The sequence below is a fragment of the Podarcis liolepis genome (assembly GCF_965112155.1).
Source record: "Podarcis liolepis genome assembly, chromosome: 10".
Taxonomy (NCBI): domain Eukaryota; kingdom Metazoa; phylum Chordata; class Lepidosauria; order Squamata; family Lacertidae; genus Podarcis; species Podarcis liolepis.
Window position 1 is genome coordinate 45,535,835 of NC_139562.1, and position 20,368 is coordinate 45,556,202.

Genomic DNA, 20,368 nt, shown 5'->3' on the forward strand with positions numbered 1-20,368 from the left:
AGTTGAAGTTAAACATAAAGGTTGTTGAATGCAAGTCAGCCCTTTGTAGATACGTTTTTGCTTCATTCTTTCTAGGAGAAAGTAGCTCAAGTTTATTTTCTCTGGTGCTGGTTGAAAAATTAACTAATTATGTTGCCAGTTTATTCTGTCGCCAAGTGTCTGCAGCTGCAGTTTATAACAAGGCAACAAAATCATGCTTAGGATCTGTGCGAAATTGTATTTGAAAAATGTAATGTGCTCAAAATATTCTCTGTACCTGTAAGCTCTCTGAGTTCATGCTTTGTCTTGTACCTATCCCAAAGGATTGGAGATGCCCAGAAGTGCCTGAGGGAACAATGGGTTGGGGAGCTACATGTAGGCATTGCTGAGTCTATTATGCCATGCTTTAAGCTGAAGGTGTTGACAATATAAGCAGCCAGGCACAAACAGATGTATAACATGGTGCTATTAATTTAAAATATTTGCAGCGAATAGTTTCCTGTCTACTGCATCCTGAGCATTTATCATTTAAAAAGACATAACAATTATATTTTAATTTAAACAACTGTGTGTTTTAAGTAGAGTGGCTATAATCTAATGCATAGTGTGCTGTAGCATATCTCCCTTTCCTTGGAGGAAAAAAAAAGTTAAATTGCAATTTTGGAAATGTACATGGCTGTGCCAGTGAAAAATGATTTAACATCTAACCATTTCTCTTTTGCAGACATTTATTTTGTAGAATATTTATTGTGCACTTTGTGGAGTGGAGTGGAGTTAACCATATCTGCTAAAAACCCAAATGTAGACTTTAATTTTTACAACATGAGGATTAAGTAATTTGATCCTAATTTTGATTCTCTATGCCCAGTGTCCGCCTATATTTCAAGCAAGAATTTCATAGTAGCATCAGATACGAAACCTTAGTCAAACTAACCTGCATATTACTGTACAAAATGAACATGATTAAAATAGCAACTTTGGCAACTTTGGTCCTTGTTCCACTTTCCAGACCATGCAACTAATCAAACAAGGTTTCCCCTTGAATAATGCACTTCAATAGAAATTAAAGGAAAGCAAAGGATACAAATGGGTAAGACAAAATTCTGTGAAAAATGGCACTGAGCAAGGGTGTGAATAGAGTTGTCCTATAAGGATGTCTCATTGTCCACCTAGAATGAAATGATAGACTCTTCTCTGGATGTTCCAGCCTCCCAAGGTATATCAGATAGTAATTTCATGCTGGTGTTTTACAGCTGGTAGTGTTTAGTCTCTCAAAAACTTGGAAAACACTTTTGCCATTTACCATAGATTATATTACTACCAGTAGAGTAGCTGCTTCACCTTCAGATATACTGATCATGTATGGTGTTGGGAATGCCTTCTGGTTTCAAAGTTGGAAGAAAAAGCTGCTTAATAAAGAAATAAAATTCCAACAGATAACCTATAGGCACCTGGTTATCAGTGGTTTGGGAGTTGTTGTACCAGTAGCATCTCTTATAATTTCTTTTTTCGCAATTTTTGTCTGATCTTGGAGTGCATGACTTGCGCTGCTCTAGTGACTAGAAAAGTGGAACACATAGTAATTGCTGCAGAAGGGTGTCCTATGGAGTGTTGCTGTTTCTCAAACTTGCAGTTGTCTGTATTATCATTAAGTGTGGCTACTTTGACCTCTTGGTAGCTATTGCTTTCTATATGTGAAGCAAACCATCTTTCGTCTTTTGTTGTTGTTGAATGGAAGTTCCAAAGTAATTTTTAAAAGTGGGGGAAGATTTTCAAAGAAACATAATAGCAATACACCTACATTCCTTTGTTATACTTAGTAAATTGGGTGCTTCTGTTGGAAATATTTCTGTTAAATTCTTTGACCTTTCCCCCTATTCCCACCCCCCATCCTGTTGGGAGTTCTGCATAAAGGCACTTGTAGGAAAGTACAGCCATGTATATCTGAGTATGAAGTGTTAGGGCTTCATTAGAAGTAAACCCAGGAAGAGACAACAGCACAGAAACAATAACTAGTAGAATGAATTGTCTTAGGCAAAAAGTGGCCATACATGTTTAATACCTCCGGGCACGACTGCATATTGCACCATGCAAGCATATAATTTGATATTGGATCCATGATGTAGCATCTGAAGAATCTAAGTTTAAATTGTTCAAAGTATCTAACTTAAAGATGGCATTTCTAAACTAAAGATGAAAAATATTTTGAAGAGCTTGCAGTCATGAAGAAACTTGGAGAAGACATTTGCTGCTGCTGTTCCCACTCCAGTTAGCAGTAGGCTGAAGAGGAAGATGTGTTCCCAGCCCCTTTAACCTTGCTTTATGTCAAATTTACAGTAGCTGGGAGGAAGGAGGGGTATGCTTCTCCTTTCATTTGGAGCTCTAGAACAGGAACATGTGGCCCTCCTTATGTTGTTGGACTACAACTCCCAGAACCATTGCCCGTTGGCCATGTTGGCTGTTGAAGTCCAGCAATAACTGGACAGCCACAGGTACCCTAGAATATTCCACAGTGGGCCAAATGAATAATATATATATTACAGATAAGCTGCTTATTTTTCAGAGCCCATAACCACAGACATTGCAGCAGTGTCTTCGTAGGGATTTCATGATTGTGCCAGCATAATTTTCAGTATATGCAATAACAGTTCAGTACTAACTTCTGGATAGTTACTGCTGCTGTCTTAGCAAATGTATTGTGGTGTTCTCCAATAGATATAAGGGAACACTGCAAGGAGAAAAATTTTAACACCTGAAATTACTATTAGTAGCTTTAAAATCAAACTGCGAGAGGCAGCGGAAGACAGGAGTGCCTGGCATGCTCTGGTCCATGGAGTCACAAAGAGTCGGACACAACTAAACAACAACAAAAGCTTTAAAATGTTAAGTTTGCAAAGGCACCCGTAACTGAGTTACATACTATTGATTCCTGTGCTCTGTGCAGATGCCATTTTATGACACTTTAAACCCTCACACACTTGGCTTCTGCAAGTTTAGCAGTGACACCCACATGTTATAATCACTTCTCCCAAACTGTTCCTCAGTCCAGCTGTTGAAAAGCCTTTCCACGGATAGTCTCAAAAATCTTGTGTGGCAGGAGATAAAAATGTGAATAATTTTATTAATAGTTTTGACAAAAATGAGCATTTGGGATGAGCAATTCATTTGAAAAAGACTGAATGAATATATAGATATATATAAGAGGCTGAGCAGGCTAGGTTAGTTACTATTTCTTCTTTTAATCTGTTGTCAAATTTGTATCCCATCCTTCCTCCAAGCCGGTTGCCCCATCTTAACCTTGCAACAATCCCATTGGAGAATAAGTCAAGCAAGGATGTGAATCAAGGTTTCCATAGCTGATAAGCCCAGCAGTGTTGTTTGTATTTTCAGTGAGAAAGGAACAGTTGGCTGAACCTGACACTTATTGATTGAGTAGCTGTAGATAATCATAGACTCAAAAAGTGGAATATATTTGCAAGCTATTTATTTTAGTTCCCTGCTGTAATGCAATTCAGAATCCTGTGCAACTGGGAATCAATGCTATCCAGCTTTGAATTATGGGAATCTAACAGGTAGGGCCATTTAATTCTGTTGGCACTCAAGATCCCAAAATGACTACCTCTGCAGAATGAAACAGGTAAGCAGAATCAGGGGAAGAGCAGGTAGGTGGCTGCCAGGCACACCTGTTACCTCTTACTTACTAATACAGGGATTGAAAACTATTTCCTATAAGGGGCCATTATAGGCCACTGTTGGGGGTGGGGAGTCATTCTGTGGCGTCAGCCAATGTTGCGGGGGATGGGGTAGGCAGAGCCAAATGTATGTGGAGTTTGTAGCATTGCAGGATTAAGTAGTTTTCTCTCTATCTCTTGTGCTCTGTTCTTGCCTCTGTGCTACCTCATCTATGTGGGCTGCATGAAATTAAGACAAGGGTTGCAGGTTCCCCACCCCACAAAAGAGTTTCAAATGAGAAAAGAGGGTAACCTGCCCAGCCATGTTATGCTTTGATGGCCTCCCTGTCTGAAATTAGCATTTGTTCAAGAAAACCTATAGTCTTATTGCTGTGATCCTGTGTATGGTGCTGGAGGAGACTCTTGAGAGTCCCATGGACTGCAAGAAAATCAAACCTCTCCATTCTGAAGGAAATCAGCCCTGAGTGCTCACTGGAAGGACAGATCCTGAAGCTGAGGCCCCAATACTTTGGCCACCTCATGAGAAGACTCCCTGGAAAAGACCCTGATGTTGGGAAAGATGGAGGGCACAAGGAGAAGGGGACGACAGAGGACGAGATGGTTGGATAGTGTTCTCAAAGCTACCAGCATGAGTTTGAGCAAACTGCGGGAGGCAATGGAAGACAGGAGTGCCTGGCGTGTTCTGGTCTATGGGGTCACGAAGAGTCGGACACGACTAAACGACTAAACAACAACAACATTTGGCTAGCTGCCCATGCACTTGCACTGGTGCCTGCCCTGGTCTTTCCTCTATCCCCTACCCCACAGCCCAATCTTCTGAGCAGCATTGGGCAGCTGAGCTACAGCTACAGCTGCCATTCAAATTCCCCTTGCTCTGCAACATTGAAGTACATTTAAATAGCAGCTAGACTCACCTGTTTGGAGCGCTGGCTGCCCGCCACTGCTGGGTAAACTCACCAGTTTCCAGTAATAAAGGCATAAGGGCAAAAAGGGTGGTGACTCATCAAGAGCAGCTAACCCCATCTTAAAACCCCTGAGCTTGAGCCCACTTTCCCCTTTTGCCTGGTATCAGCATACTGTGGCTTGACCCCACTGCTGCAGTCCACAGGAGAGAGAGAGAGAGAGTCACCTTTTTTCAAGCAATTTCCTATAGAAGTGTCCAGGCAGGTCACCAAGAGACACTATTGCTCTAAATGAGTTTTGTTCCTTGAAACTGGCCAATCGGGACCCAATTATTTCCTTCAATTTTCAAAGAATGATTTGTTCAGGACCAACTCCCACAACGAATCTACTGCAAGCACTTCAAAACACACACACACACATACACCAGTTTTATGCTGATTGGTGTACTTGCACCAATCAGAATTCATTCAGGCAGGATTCTTTCAACCGATCACATACCCTCTGCAGTCTGTTCTGAGAGAAGCATTGCACTTCAGAGGCCGGGAGGGAAGCAGTAGGCAGGCAGGCGGTGTTGCTGTGGTTTCAGGCAGGGGCAGGGAAGCATGACAAGATAGAAAAGGACTTCCTTTTCTGCAGTGCAGAGCAAAAAAGCTCACTCCACATCCCATAACCTCTCTATGTCTATATCTTCCCAACCCTTTGTCTTGCTCCCCCGCCCCACCTTCCACTCAGACCTTATTGTTTCTTGATCTCCCAGACCCTAGACTTCTTCTTTTCCCTCAGTGTTATTCATCTCTTCTGGTCCTTGCTGTATTTCTTTCTCCTCCATCCTTTAACCCCTGTGTTTCTTCAACCTCCCAAGCCCACAGTCTTGTGCTGGTGTCAAATTTGTGTTGCCTATTGTGACCTCTGGCTCTGCCTACTCCTAGTTTCACCTTCCCTTAGCTGCCCACCAGACCCAGGCGGCATCTGCAGCCACAGGATGGAGAAGGGGGCTCACCTGAGAGCATTTTGCCCACTCAGCCCACTCAGATTTGGAACTGGCCCTGGCAAGTTACTCTCTTGCATGAACTCGTATATGATCACAGTGCATTAGCTTAAATTTAAAAGCAGTGTCTTAGATACTGAACACTATAATTGAGAAAACAAAGCAGACTGTGGGAGGGACACGGCACCATGCCAGCAACAGCTATCCTGGTTTTCTGAAACGCATTCCTGAGCATGCCAGTCTTCTGAACTGATATGTAGAAGTTGCATTGATGGTAGTGTGATGTCGGGAGCCCAAGTGTTTTATAGAGCTTACAAAACAGTATCTATTAATAGTTAAAAGGCTGAATAGGCTTCTATACATGCCACTATATATGATGTGTCAAGGGTTTTAAGAACTAGAAATGTGTCATCTTTTGAACATTTTCAGTAGAGAAGCTTCTTTCTGAAGGATGATGACATTAAAGTAGCTGAGTTTGGCAAATGAAAGCTTAGAGGTATATTTCTGGTATATCATTATTATACTGTCTGAACAGGACCCAAACTTGGATTATTTCTTCACTATTTAGGCAGGGTTTCAGTAGTCCACAAGAACAGAGCTCCTGGGATATTGCAACATTCTTCAGGATGTTAAGAGAAGGAATTATCCAGAAAACTGGAGAAAAATATCATCACTGCCACTCCCTAGTACTTTCCTTTTACTGTTTCCTGCTTTCTGTAGGATAGACATGAAGCAGCCAGTTGTGAACCATCTAGGGTAGTGGGAAGGCTTTGCCCCACAAAGCTGTATTTAAGCAAGGGATGGCAAGTTCCTTGGAGTTTAACAAGACCCACATTAGTAGTGTAAAGGTAAAGGGACCCCTGACCATTAGGTCCAGTCGTGACCGACTCTGGGGTTGTGGTGCTCATCTCGCTTTACTGGCCGAGGGAGCCAGCGTACAGCTTCTGGGTCATGCGGCCAGCATGACTAAGCCGCTTCTGACGAACCAGAGCAGCGCACTGAAACGCCGTTTACCTTCCCGCCGGAGCGGTTCCTATTTATCTATTTGCACTTTGACGTGCTTTCAAACTGCTAGGTTGGCAGGAGCAGGGACCGAGCAACGGGAGCTCACCCTGTTGCAGGGATTTGAACCGCCGACTTTCTGATCAGCAAGTCCTAGGCTCTGTGGTTTAACCCACAGCGCCACCCGCAATCCAGAGTAAATAATACGGTTCTCTCCAAATGTTGATGGACTCCAGCTCCCATCAAGCCCATCCCACATGGCCAACGATCAGAGATAATAGGAGTTGTAGTCCAGCAACACCTGGAGAGCACAACATTGCCTACCTCTAGATGAGCTATTGGGTTTCTTACTATTAATTCTGATCTTGCATTTATGTTAATATATATTAGGTGTGATTGTATAATTTCATCTTCTTCACCTTAATCCTATTGGTTTGAAATGTTTTGTTACATTTTTTAAAAAATATGACGGTGTATTTTGATATTTATTTGATATCTAGGCTGTCCACCACAGAAGAGTGGCATATAAATAAACTAAACATTGGCTAGTACTGCTGAAGCTCTGTTAAGCTAGGATATCTTCTGGTATAACTTCACTTTACCTATCCTGCTCTTTTCTTGTCTGTTGAATATCTGGATTGATCAATGAATGTTGGAACTGCATTAAATGTGAACAGGATAGCCCCTGATGCTGTGGCTCTTCATTTATACAGCACTTCAATGCGAACAGTGCCTCATTGTTTTCTGACAACAATCTTACGGGGTTAACTAGTAGTATTCTCTTTCCTTTTATTGATGGGGAGTGCATAATTAATGGTGAATCTGCAAAGATCAATACATGCCTTTTTGTTGTGAGTTACTTGTGTTTAAAAGTACAAGACACTGCACCAAATCTCCAGGTTGGCTTTTCCACCAGGCAGAGTGAGGCAGCCATCTCAAGTAGCAGATTTTGGGTGTCATGAAAGGGCAGCAAGTAGTTAGTTATTCGTTTATAATCATTGTAGTTTTCCTGTGTGGTAGGGGAAGAGGTGCTTGTAGGACTTTCTGCCTCAGATGTCAAAATAACTTAGCTGGCCTTGGGTATTATGTATCTTGACTTGTGGGAGGGTGCACCATTTGCAGTTCTTCCTTGGGCAGAAAAATGACTTGACCTAGTCCTGCCAGATTTATTTTTAAACACACATCCTCTCCATAATGAAACACGGTGCTTCTCACGCCTTCCACCACTATTGCAAATGGCCTGTTTCAGCATGAACTTCCTCACAGATGAAAAGATGGGGTGCCTGGTGCTGCCTGGGCCATGCAGAGATTGACGTTACCAGGATGTATCTGTGCATATTTGGTTATGCATGTCTTTATCATCATGTTCACCTCTGGCATTCCTCAGTAGGATCTGAGGTTGTTGTTGTTGTTTAGTCATTTAGTCATGTCCGACTCTTTGTGACCCCATGGACCAGAACACACCAGGCACTCCTGTCTTCCACTGCCTCCCGCAGTTTGGTCAAACTCATGCTGGTAGCTTCAAGAACACTGTCCAACCATCTCGTCCTCTGTCGTCCCCTTCTCCTTGTGCCCTCCATCTTTCCCAACATCAGGGCCTTTTCCAGGAAGTCTTCTCTTCTCATGAGGTGGCCAAAGTATTGGAGCCTCAGCTTCACAATCTGTCCATCCAGTGAGCACTCAGGGCTGATTTCCTTAAGAATGGAGAGGTTTGATCTTCTTGCAGTCCTTGAGACTCTCAAGAGTCTCCTCCAGCACCGTAATTAAAAAGCATCAATTCTTTGGAGATCAGCCTTCTTTAAGGTCCAGCTCTCACTTCCATACATCACTACTGGGAAAACCATAGCTTTAACTATACGGATCTGAGGTTAGGCACCTGTAAAATGTGGTTTTGAAGAGTTGCATTCTCAGTTTCTCATATGCAATCCAATATATACAGTCAGAAAAAAGGCCCAGAAGGTGCTAGTTGTGTGATAGTGACCCGGGGAAAGTATTCATGGAGTTGTAGGGGCCAAAACTAAGCCTACAGGAGAGGGTCACACAGTGTTTTTGCCCCTGAGGGCCACGTGAGATGAAGGTACATCAGCAGTCATTGGGATAAATGCCAGTAGATCTGACAGGGCCTGGGCTGACGGGTGGAGTAGAAGCCATTCACATGCACAGGCAGAATGTGCAAGGTAGGAATGACTGTTCATCACTCTAACTTTCAGGTCCCCAAACAGTTGTTGGGGGTGGCTGAAAGGAGCACAATTTACATGGGGCAGATGGTTGTGGGCTTAAAGGAGCGTGAATTTCTCAGGAAGGCAGCAAAAGGAATTGGTGGAGGGGCGCAGCTTCAGCACCTGTGTGACTGCATTGAAGGCTTCCCAGGGCCACATGCAGTCCAGAGGGTCTAGTATTTTATGTGTGGATATAATGGGACAAAGGGAAAGGTCTCAGTCTAAGATTATGACTTAGGCTGAAATTCTAGCCCCCACTCCTTACAGTAGAGTGGTGGAGCCCCTACTGCATTGGCATCATGGCTGCTCAAGGTAGCTGTTGTGGAAGGTGTGGGGCTGGGCCATCAAACTTTATCATTGAACTAGGTCCAGGCTGGCACAGAATATGGGTCCAGATTGGGGGTGCTGATGGCATTACCTGATGGCAGTGAGACTGGCTCAGGACACAACAGATCACAAACCAGTTCACCTTTCGGGGCTTTCCACCAGGCTCTGCTGGCAGGGATATTGCTACTGGGCTTCTACTCACCACAACTTTCAGCAGGCTTAGAGGAGGGAGACCATTTATCAACCCACGCATCCCTGCCCAGAAGGGTTTTTGGATTGCTCTGCAAATTAAGGTCATTCTCTCTCTCTCTCTCTCTCTCTCTCTCTCTCTCTCTCTCTCTCTCTCTCACACACACACACACACACACACAGAATAAAGACATAAACCCTAGTTTATCTAGTTCACATTTGATGTTAGGCTACATTGGTACTATGTACACACAAGTCAGTCAGTCGGAATTATTTCTCAAAAACAGCAGACAAAGATCACAGGTGTAAAGTAAAGTAGCACAGTGGCATCTAAGCCATATTGCGCCACACACCAGATGACAGTTCAAGCAGCTGTCTCTTCACTTCCATTCAGGTCATGCGTAAAATTGTCTTCCTGTAGCAGCCAGCCTCTTCAGTTCCCAAGGTCTTAAAAAGGCGGAGGACAACCAGCCTATTGTCTTTCTGAATGTGAAGAAAGCAAATTAATATCTTCAGTCAGAGAACACAGGGATGAAAACGTGCCTCTGGACCATACTACTTGAGACTGGAGCTTTCGTGATTGAATGCTCCTCCATACAAACCTTTCTCCTGCACACAGGAAACAGCACGTCAGGGAGAAGAGTTGATGGGAAATATTTACTGGAAGGCCACTGACTCACATGAGTCTGTGCCTGTGTTCTGAACTGGTACAGCCCTGAACTATGCCTTCCCCAGCTGCTTAGGAGATCTAGGCTTCTGGTGTGCCCTTATTACAAACTTGTTGAAATACAAGTGGGCAGCCATTTGCATGTACCCTTTATGAGATTTGTCTGAGTCCTGCTCAATTCAACTTTGTTATGCGGTAAACTTCCTTGAGCCCCCACGAGAGGAAGGATAGCATTGAAATATAATAAATAAAAACTCTTCAGCATTTGCAATGTTTCACTTGTTAATTTCCAATGTGATTGACCTTTAAGACAATGGTGCTTTCAACGGCAAAATAGTTAATGTAATAGCGAAGTATATTCCTGATGGTGAGAAGGAAACACGTTAGGACAAAATAGAATTAAAAACGTGCAAGGAGGGGTAGGGGAGACGCGTGAACTGCACTGATCAGCATGCATTAGAGAACTAAGTTGAAGGGAGGAGAGTTTTTGAAGGTGTTTAAATGCTCTTTTAAACACCAGCAGATAGAGCTTGTTCTTAGGATGAAATAGAGTGTTGATGAAGGCCAAAATATATGTACTCACTGCTTTTTCACAACTAGAATTAGAAGGGACCCAACGGTCATCTAATCCAACCCCCTGCAATGCAGGAATCTCAGCTAAAGCATCCATGACTGATGGCCATCCAACCTCTGCTTAAAAACCTCCAAGTAAGTAGAGTCCACAACCTCCTGAGGGAGACCGTTCCACTGTCGAACGGCTCTTACTGTCAGAAAGTTTTTCTGTATGTCTAGTTGGAATCTCCTTTCCTGCAACTTGAAGCCATTAGTTTGAGTCCAACCTTCCAGAGCAGGAGAAAGCAAGCTTGCTCCATCCTCTATGCGACAGCCCTTTAGATATTTGAAGATGGCTATCATATCTCCCCTCAGTCTCCCTTTTCTCCAGGCTGAATATACCCAGCTCCTTCGACCATTCTTCATAAGGCTTGGCTTCTAGACCCCTGATCATCCTAGCTACCCTCCTCTGCACACATTCCAGCTTTCAAAATTAAAAAAATCCTTTTAAAATTGTGATGCCCAGAACTGGACACAGTATTCCAGGTGTGGTCTGACTAAGGCAGAATAGAGTGGTACTATGACTTCCCTTGATCTGAACGGTGATATTCGGAAACAATCAGTTTTCCCTAAAGAGTGAGAAAACAGACTGCCTCACCTCTTCTGTAATAACAACTTCAGTGTTTGTTTTCCACTGCATCAACTTCTTTCCAATATTCATGTAGGACATACTTTCAGTATGACCTTGAAATAGCCAACTTCATCTGGATTCAACCCTTTCTAAGTAAACTTGGGCATGAGGATTGGTCAGCTGCTTCCACCCTCAGCTGCCCTTGCTAGTACCTCTCCCTTCTGTCCTTGGTCAGCATTGTTGTATCTTAATCCATAAACAATTATTGCAGTTCACCAACCTATGATTGTATTTAGATGAGGACCAATTGGCTGTGCTTTCAACTCCAGTTAAGATCCCTTGATTATTTTGCCTCCTGATAACTTACATCTTTCCTCATTACTTTGCCCACTATATTTCTTGAGCTACAAAGGCATATTTATCAACATTCTGCTGGAAAATGGGAAGTTTTTCACCTGCTTCTGCTGCAGCTTGCAACAAGGGGCTGCCATTGGTGATTCTTTACAGTCATCATTCAGCAATGTTGCTGGCCTTCATTTAGAGTGGTATCTGCATGTATCAAGGAAAAAAAATACATGTTTGATACAGAAAAGTTCAGGTCTGAAAATTCTATACATGAATGTCCTTGGATTTCATAGGCTGACTAGATGGAAAACTAATTTTGAACACTGACAGGTTTGCTCAAGTCCTTCATCCTTAAAAAGATATAACTATAACTCTAATGACATATAAATGAAGAAAGGTGAGATACTTGGACCATGCTCTCTCAATTTATATAAATTCTTATTAGATTTGCAGAGTCTTTCCAACAGAGCACAGAGAAGAATCAATCCATGCATTACTTGAGTGGTAGGATTTCATTCTCATGAGCAATCTCTTTTTAATCACTGGTTTCATTCTAAGGCTAGTCATGGCATAAAAGATTTTCTTAAGTAGTACTTACTCATCATAATGGATGTCTTATATATCAGCTCTTGAAAACTGAACTTTTCCCTGCTTGTCTTCTTCTTTTTAGATATACTTTATTATTCCAAAAGATACTTATTTTAAAATCAGCTCAGTTCAAATTAAGATATGTTTCAGCAGGGTTTAAAAAGTCATTTCACAATAATGACCAAGGACGTGATCCAGTTCTAGCCTGCATCACTGAGTGCACACTGCTCTCTGCACATGGGAATGGGAAGATTTGGTAGAGAACTGGCTTGTGATATAAATAGATCAGATTTTAAAATAATAAAAAAACACCTCACAGAGCTACAATTACCCACATCCTTGCAGTTCCCTATATTTTTTGGAGGGAAGCAAATGTGCTTTTACATGTATAGAGCAAACCCCAAAGCAGTATATTCTTTTAAGGTGCGTGTGTATTCAAATGACTTTTCCCCTTGCTTACCCTAGAGCAATGAATGAATGAATTTTAAAAAAGTGAAGACTATATTTTTCCTTGTTAGTTGGCTTCTCTTTGCATTTACTGGTCCCCTCCAAGTTAATAATCACAGCCACAGCCTATGTTTCACAGCCTGCTGCTCAAGAAACCATGTATATGCCAGCCTCTAGGCTACCCATCAGAAAGAAAAAAGCTTTCAATAACCACTTTAAAAGCAGGTGAAGACTGCCTTGGTACAACAGCATGGGGAGGCATTCTACAGTGTACAAAAATGCTGTTTTCTGTCCCTTTCCTGCATCAGATTGCTTATCTTCACAGTATGCCTTTGTCCTGCCTGCTGCTTACCATTTCTTGTAAAGCATGAAATAAAGAAGCCTGAACAAACTCAATATATATATGCTTCCAAAATGTTGACTTTACATGATCATGCTTCAGCCAATCAAGGCAGTAAATATAACACAATATCTCTGTTGTCTCTGTTCTGGAGGTAGGGGGAAAGAGTCCAGTAACCTGACTGTGCTTCTCTTTTATTATGAACCCCCCATAGTTTCTACATACTGTGTCTTAAAAAATGAGACAAGATAATTTTTGTGAAACAGACAACATAATTTTTGTCTTGCCTAGAAAGCTTTCTGTTCTCTTTCCACAGATCCCCCAAAGCCTACATGTTTGCCAAATTGCATGCTGATTTTAGGCAAACAAACCATGTCAACTGTGCACATTTGCATCTGACATTTACTATTGTGTTCAAAGTAACTGTAGAATCATGTGCAGTTTTGTTTCATTGTAATGACACGTCGGGCGCACACTCGCCATGACAAAAGAGAGATTATAATTGGGTCGTTTCACTTTATTAAAAGGGTTATTCCACTCTATTTCCCAGTGACCATCTTGTCCTCACCAAGATCACCCTGGTAAACTTAAAATGCATTTGAAAATGATGCTTGGTCATGTCTGCCCTACCCCTTTTTGCTACATTTGGATGTTCTGGCAGGAGGGTTGGTTGCTTGTTGTTGTTCCATTCATCAAACACTGTTGTGGTTTTGGTTTGCCTGCCCCATTCATCAAACACTGGTGGGGTCTTGGTTAGTTCTAGATCAAAGTGATTGCCTGGAGTACATAAAAGAGTATGTTTAGCTCAATGGCAACTTACTCCCCACCATCAGCCGCTGAGTCCTAGCTCTGTAGCTCATCTTTAAAGGCTGCCTTTCCTATGTTATGGCGATATCTGTTGTGGTGATAAGGTATTAGGCATGGATTATGGAATAGACACATTCTAGTTAAATTAAGAAGCTTGTGAAAGCTGAAAGTGAAAGCTGGACCATAAAGAAGGCTGATCGCCGAAGATTTGATGCTTTTGAATTATGGTGCTGGAGGAGACTCTTGAGAGTCCCATGGACTGCAAGAAGATCAAACCTCTCCGTTCTTAAGAAAATCAGCCCTGAGTGCTCACTGGAAGATGAGGCTCCAGTACTTTGGCCACCTCATGAGAAGAGAAGACTCCCTGGAAAAGACCCTGATGTTGGGAAAGATGGAGGGCACAAGGAGAAGGGGACGACAGAGGACGAGATGGTTGGATAGTGTTCACGAAGCTACCAGCATGAGTTTGACCAAACTGCGGGAGGCAGTGGAAGACAGGAGTGCCTGGCGTGCTATGGTCCATGGGGTCACGAAGAGTTGGACACGACTAAACGACTAAACAACAAGAAGAAGAAGCTTGTACGTACGGTGGTTCTGAGTTACTATGCCTGAGCCTGATCTGCACCATATGATGGTTCTGTGGCCATTTGGATGTTGAATTACAACATCTTGGCGACCTGTTGAGCTGTTGTAGGTAATTCAAGCTTGCCTCCCTCAAATCCTTACAGGTCCTGCTTACGGTTTTCTCATAGGCATCTGGGTGGCTACTGTGGGACCAAGCTGCTTGACTAGACTGGCCTTTCTTTTTAACCAGCATAACTCCTCTTGCGTTGTTTGCAAAGGTGTAATACCCAGCGGAGCCTCCATAATGATTTTCTAGTGATGGGACATTATTAGAACATCCCACCCACATCACCTTTAGTAAAGTTCCTGAGGCTTTACTCCCCGTGGTAGACTTTGGGATGCAATGGCCAAGGACTCCCATTACAAACTTTGTGTTGTGCAGATAATAGCCTTCCTGTTTCTGCGTGCGTGCAGAACCTTTGTCACATTTTAATGTATGCTGGAGGATATTAGTTGCATTTAGTTAGATGAATGGTTCACATGTAGTTTATTGTTTCTGAGTAGCTAAGGCAACATCCCAAACATACAGCTAGGGGAGACTAGGGCTACTGGGGCACAGTCCTCCCACTGAAAATGTCAAGCAGTTTTTAATTTCCTCCTCAAAATCACAAACTCTTTCTTTCTTGCCACACTTCCTTGATGTACAGAGGCATTCCTGTCAATGTTTTCTGCACCATTCAGCCAATCCTAATCCAGAACTATAGCTGTGGCAAAAAGGTCCCCCTCCCATGCATCTCTAAAATGAAAAAAAGGATATGACTGATTGGCCTGCTTGAAATTCACCCCTACTAAGAAGACTCTCACTCCATCTATTATTAGGAGGCCTATCCAGCACATCTACTGTAGCAGATATAGGAGGAGTCAGGACTGCTGCAAAAAACAGCCCCAGATGTAGTTGCACCAGGCTCATCCAAACTTTTGCTTGCCCTGGGAAAACCTGCTTTTTAGCACTAAATCAGAGCAGACGTCAGGGGTTTTCTGTGGATTTATGTTCGCTCCGATTTAGCACTAAAGAGTGCATTTTCCTGGGGAAATTGGTGGGGCAAACAGAAAACCACTTGGGCCCATGTTTTCTAGGCACGGGACAAGTGGAAGTGTGTTGCAACAAACTCTGTATTGTTATCAGTTTCTAAGGTTTCTAGTTCTTGGAGTAATCAGGCTATCCTCTTGGTGAGATGATAGCCTGGGTGATGAGCCATTAAGAGGCTCGGTAGAAGACGGCTATCAACAGATAAAGCCAGAGTTTTTCTTTTTTTGGGGGGGGGGGGTAACAATGGGACCTAGAAGGAAAACAGCAAGCTGGAGATAGGGGCCATGTTTGAAATGTTTGAAAGCGATGCTTGATTTCTGTTTGAATCCAAGGATTGCACTCTGCACATGTGTAATGACACAATTTCCTAAGCAAGTTCCATAAAATTCCTATTGTGATGAAAGCAGAAGGTTAAAAATAGCAGCTCTACCACTACATGCAAAAATCTATGGGTGCAGATAAATGGGAATTCTGTTGCAATGAAGAAAACGCAAAATGAATTTGAAGAATCAGCAGATTTAACAGTGGGCTCCCTCTCTCTCTCTCTCTCTCTCTCTCTCTCTCTCTCTCACACACACACACACACACACACAGAGTTTTAATGCATATTCTTAATGCCCTAATATAATATGTCCTAATAAGAATGTGCATACTTCTGCTAGAATTTCCATTCTGTTAGAAGTCTATTGTGTCGTGAACAGAGTTGACCTGAATATAAACTCTTGAATATGCCTTGTTATATAAACAGCCCAAAACTGTGTCATTCATCTCAATCCATACCTTCTCCCAACAAAAAAGATTTAATCTGTCCTCTTTCCATTAGAAAGTATTTCAGTCTGGGGCATAACCAGAGAACTAATGGAATTATGAGTTTCTAAGTAACTAAAACCAGCTGAAGCTGTAATGCAAGGCTTTTTAAATTTTTATTTAACCTCCATTAAAGTCTGGCTCAAAATGCAGATTATGTACTTCCAGACAGCAGTTGAAATGAACTAGTCTCTCTCTCTCTCTCTCTCTCTCTCTCTCTCTCTCTCTCTGTGTGTGTGTGTGTGTGTGTGTGTGTGACTTTATTAAATTATACAAACTTTTAAAAATCAAGTTTCTGCCAGTTTTCTACAACCAAACCTATGCAATTTTGGACAAATAGAAAATAGGTGAAGATTTGGGTAAAGCAGGATGATTAATCAGCAGAGATTGCTTGGTACTAAGCTTTGCCATTGTTACGACAGGATACTTGATTATGGGGATGTGTTAGGAGGTGCTGTGCTTTACATGTGGAAATGGGGCACAGTTGTGGTGCAATATGGCTAGCCAACATACATTTATGAACCACAATGTAAATACTAACCTACATCTGCAACCAGTAATGTGTATTAATATTATTGTATTAATGCAAGTAATATGTCTTCACCACTTTTAGGTATTTATTCTTCAGGCAAAGAAGGAGAGGCAAAAACTCACTGCCTTAATCAGAAATGGTCACAGCTGTCCAGGTTCCTTATATGATGAGGGATGGAGTATTCCATTTTTAAATGTTGTTGTTGTTGTCGTTTAGTCGTGTCTGACTCTTCGTTGGACCAGAGCACGCCAGGCACTCCTGTCTTCCACTGCCTCCCACATTTTGGTCAAACTCATTCTGGTAGCTTCAAGAACACAACCATCTCGTCCTCTGTCATCCCCTTCTCCTTGTGCCCTCCATCATTCCCAACATCAGGGTCTTTTCCAGGGAGTCTTCTCTTCTCATGATGTGGCCAAAGTATTGGAGCCTCAGCTTCAGGATCTGTCCTTCCAGTGAGCACTCAGGGCTGATTTCCTTCAGAATGGATAGGTTTGATCTTCTTGCAGTACATGGGACTCTCAAGAGTCTCCTCCAGCACCAGAATTCAAAAGCATCAGTTCTTCGGCGATCAGTCTTCTTTATGGTCCAGCTCTCCCATTTTTAAAATAATTATATCAATTTCCTTTATTTTCCTTACTAGTTCATATTTGAAGTGGACAACTTCCATATCACTACCTGATTAGGTTTTTGGCCTGACTTTTGGCTTTCAATGCCATGTGTACTTTTTACAGGTTGGGGGGGTATTAATTTGAATGTTGTGTTCCTGAAGTCTTATGGTTTCTGTGTGGAATTCCGATATGACTTGGGAATTTCCTCAAGGCGTCTAGTGCTCCTGCTGACACCCTGGGAGAATTGGGGGAGAGAGAAAGACCGAGGGCATGGCAGAGAGGAAGAGAAGTTTGAACGCAGTGTGTGGAATACTCAGGGCAATTCCACATCACACTTAAATCTTGATGACTGTGGTCCTGTAAAGGTGCCAGCGATCACTTAACATAAATATATAAGCTCTCTTAATCAGCCTAAAATGCCCAGGGTTCTTTTGATGAAACAGCAGAAGTGGTTTACAACTAAGGGTGGGGGAGAAATTTGGCTTGGTTCACATTTCACTGCAAGCCTGCTTGTAACCCTTCCTGAAATAATATGGCAAGGAAAACTTTCAAAGTTATCCTTTGAAAGTTTCACTTCTTTGAATTTTATGATGCAAGTCTCCCAATCACCACTACATTTCCCCGCCCCCCCTGTGCAATATTCTTGTATTTCACAACACAATAGTAGCAACAGCTCTATCTAGGGACATTCTGCTCCTGGTTATCATTAACATGTTGTTGTTTAGTTGTTTAGTCATGTCCGACTCTTCGTGACCCCATGGATCAGAGCACGCCAGGCACTTCTGTCTTCCACTGCCTCCTGCAGTTTGGTCAAACTCATTAACATACAAACAGGAAATGGGATTATACTGAGTAGCCCCCCCCTCCCATGTCCAATATGTAGAATGGAAATATTTGAAGGCAGGAGGAATTCTTAATATGTAGGGGTTCCCACCCAGTGTGGAACTCTGATTGCTTACCCTTCCAGATTGTGTTGGAGCCTGCATGTGTGAAGACTCCCCTCTTCAGACGTTCATATTCTTTGGACAGGCACTCAGCATCATTGTGTTTCCCACTCATGTGTTGGCAGAAACATCCAAATAGGGCTTTGTGTACAACTTCGCCTGGTCGGGTAGAGACACCTATGATACTGCTCCAACTGTCTTTATGAACCAAAAGAAAATACTACTGTAAGAGCTGTTGACATTTGCTACTCACTCGGGGCAATTTCTGCTTGCCCTAGGTAAAGAAACATGTGGCTAATTGCACAGTTGGCTCACATGTATCAGAATTCTTTTTGAGAAATAAAAGGAATGAGTTTAGCACAACTGGTATAGGAGTTCTGAACAGATCCAGTGGGATTCTAAAATAAAGAATAAGAATTATCCACTGGGTAATAGTGGAATTTCATGTTTGTTGTTAAGGTGCTCCTGTTAGATTTAACATTGAAGGAAGGATTGCTTGCTGAAACCTGGAAACTCATGCTCTGTATTTAACAACAGTTAAAACTGTTCATTAATGATTAAGACAGCTTCCACAAAAGCTAGGATCATCGGATATTCTTGTAGTTCCAGGTAGTGTTTTTGATATATTTCTTTTTTTTTTAATTCTCTTTAGTTTTGTTTAATAATGAATTCATTAAACACAAATAAAAATACAATAAAATAACATTAAAGAGTAAAATACATGGAGATAAGCAGAGATAATTGAAGATGTATGACATACATTCATTAAATTCCAAATGAACTGTACCAGAATCAGAGTAGCTGTGATACATTTCACATTACATTAGTAAATTTCCTCATTGTTTAAACTCTTTTACATGTTACAAGATCAAGAATTTCAAACATTCTTTTCCTGAGAGCAAAGCAAAGATAGTTTTGGTTATGGAATGTATCTATTAAAAAGAACAGAGACAAATGGTAATGTTATAACAATATTAGAAAATATACAAGAAAGATTTTCAACCTTAAGAGATGTTTTTAAAATATGGCATAGAAGAGTCAAAACATGCCACTTTTTATTATAAAGGACTAATACTTTGACGTCTGAATTACTCAGAATTTTAATAGGGCTGTGAATTCAATAGGATGGATTATGTGTCACAAAAATTATTTCCAGAGACTGAACAAAATAGTGTAAGGTCATTGTTGCAATCCAAAGGACTCATGGGCCATTATGTTTAAATGAGAAACTGCTCATTGTACAAACACACACATTCTGTTCACAATGACTGACTTTCTAGAATAATAGCTAAATGTATTATTATATTATTGTTGTTTTAACTACCAAAGGTGCTGGTTCTGCTTCATGAAATCAGTTGGAGTTTTACTGTTGGAATTATCTCAAATAGTGCCATGCAAGTTTTTGTCATGCTACTAACGGACTTTTGCCTTGCACTTTCAGTTCTGGCAATTAGGTGGTCCTTGAGGGTCTTCCTCTTCACACTTCCCTTTAACTAATGCTTGAAGTAGCTTGTATTTCCACAGCAGATTCTCAAATTAATCTGTAGAACTGTTTCTGGTGTGACTGTTTTTTTATTGCACCTCATCTGTCCATTTGTATGTCATTTTGTGAGGGCATGGCTCCCAAAAGCGGCTTAAAATACTTTAAACAAAATAAAAAACAAATAACACTATTTGTTTTAAATATCATACAAAAGAAGAGGTAGCTATGAAAAATCCCTACCCTATTCATTCTTCAAAGTCTTTAAAATTGGTCATAGTGTCTGTGTTAAAAGGCATGATGTTTTTGTATTCCTGCTCATGCATGACGACAACAAAATACGGGATTTCTGAGGGATGTTGTCAACTTGTTGATTTGCATCAAGTCACCCCTCTCCCAAAGTATGAAACATTCAAAAAACTGAAACTCTTTACTGAAAAAAGGTGCTGCAGAAAAGGGCAAGAAAATGTTAAGCTGAAGAATAACAAGCAGAACACATAGGCATTTGAATGTAGGACTCAGCTAAATTCAGCTCGCTCTATGTCACAATATCAATGTGATGTGCTACACAGTAATTGTCTGTGACTTTACAATTTTTTAAAATTTTCACTGGGCCCTGTGGGTTTAGCTGACCCAGTTGTTCTTTCCGTAGTATAATCTTTTTGAT

At 41.6% G+C, this 20,368-nt stretch overlaps 1 protein-coding gene and 1 long non-coding RNA gene across 20 annotated transcripts in view; one reads left to right on the forward strand and one right to left on the reverse strand.

Moving 5' to 3' along the window:
• The window catches only part of GRIP1 (glutamate receptor interacting protein 1), a 344,378-nt gene that overhangs the window by 105,318 nt on the left and 218,692 nt on the right, over positions 1–20,368 (forward strand). The window lies entirely within an intron of this gene.
• The window catches only part of LOC310687961, a 41,356-nt gene that overhangs the window by 1,475 nt on the left and 19,513 nt on the right, over positions 1–20,368 (reverse strand). Inside the window, exons 3-4 of one of the 3 annotated variants that reach the window (XR_014516683.1) lie at positions 17,345–17,492; positions 13,594–13,646 (exon numbers count right to left, since the gene is read on the reverse strand). This is a non-coding gene — a long non-coding RNA (uncharacterized lncRNA). Of the gene's footprint in view, positions 1–11,604; positions 11,699–13,593; positions 13,647–17,344; positions 17,493–20,368 lie in introns of those variants that run through there. The other 2 variants (XR_014516682.1, XR_014516684.1) reach the window with 2 other exon arrangements.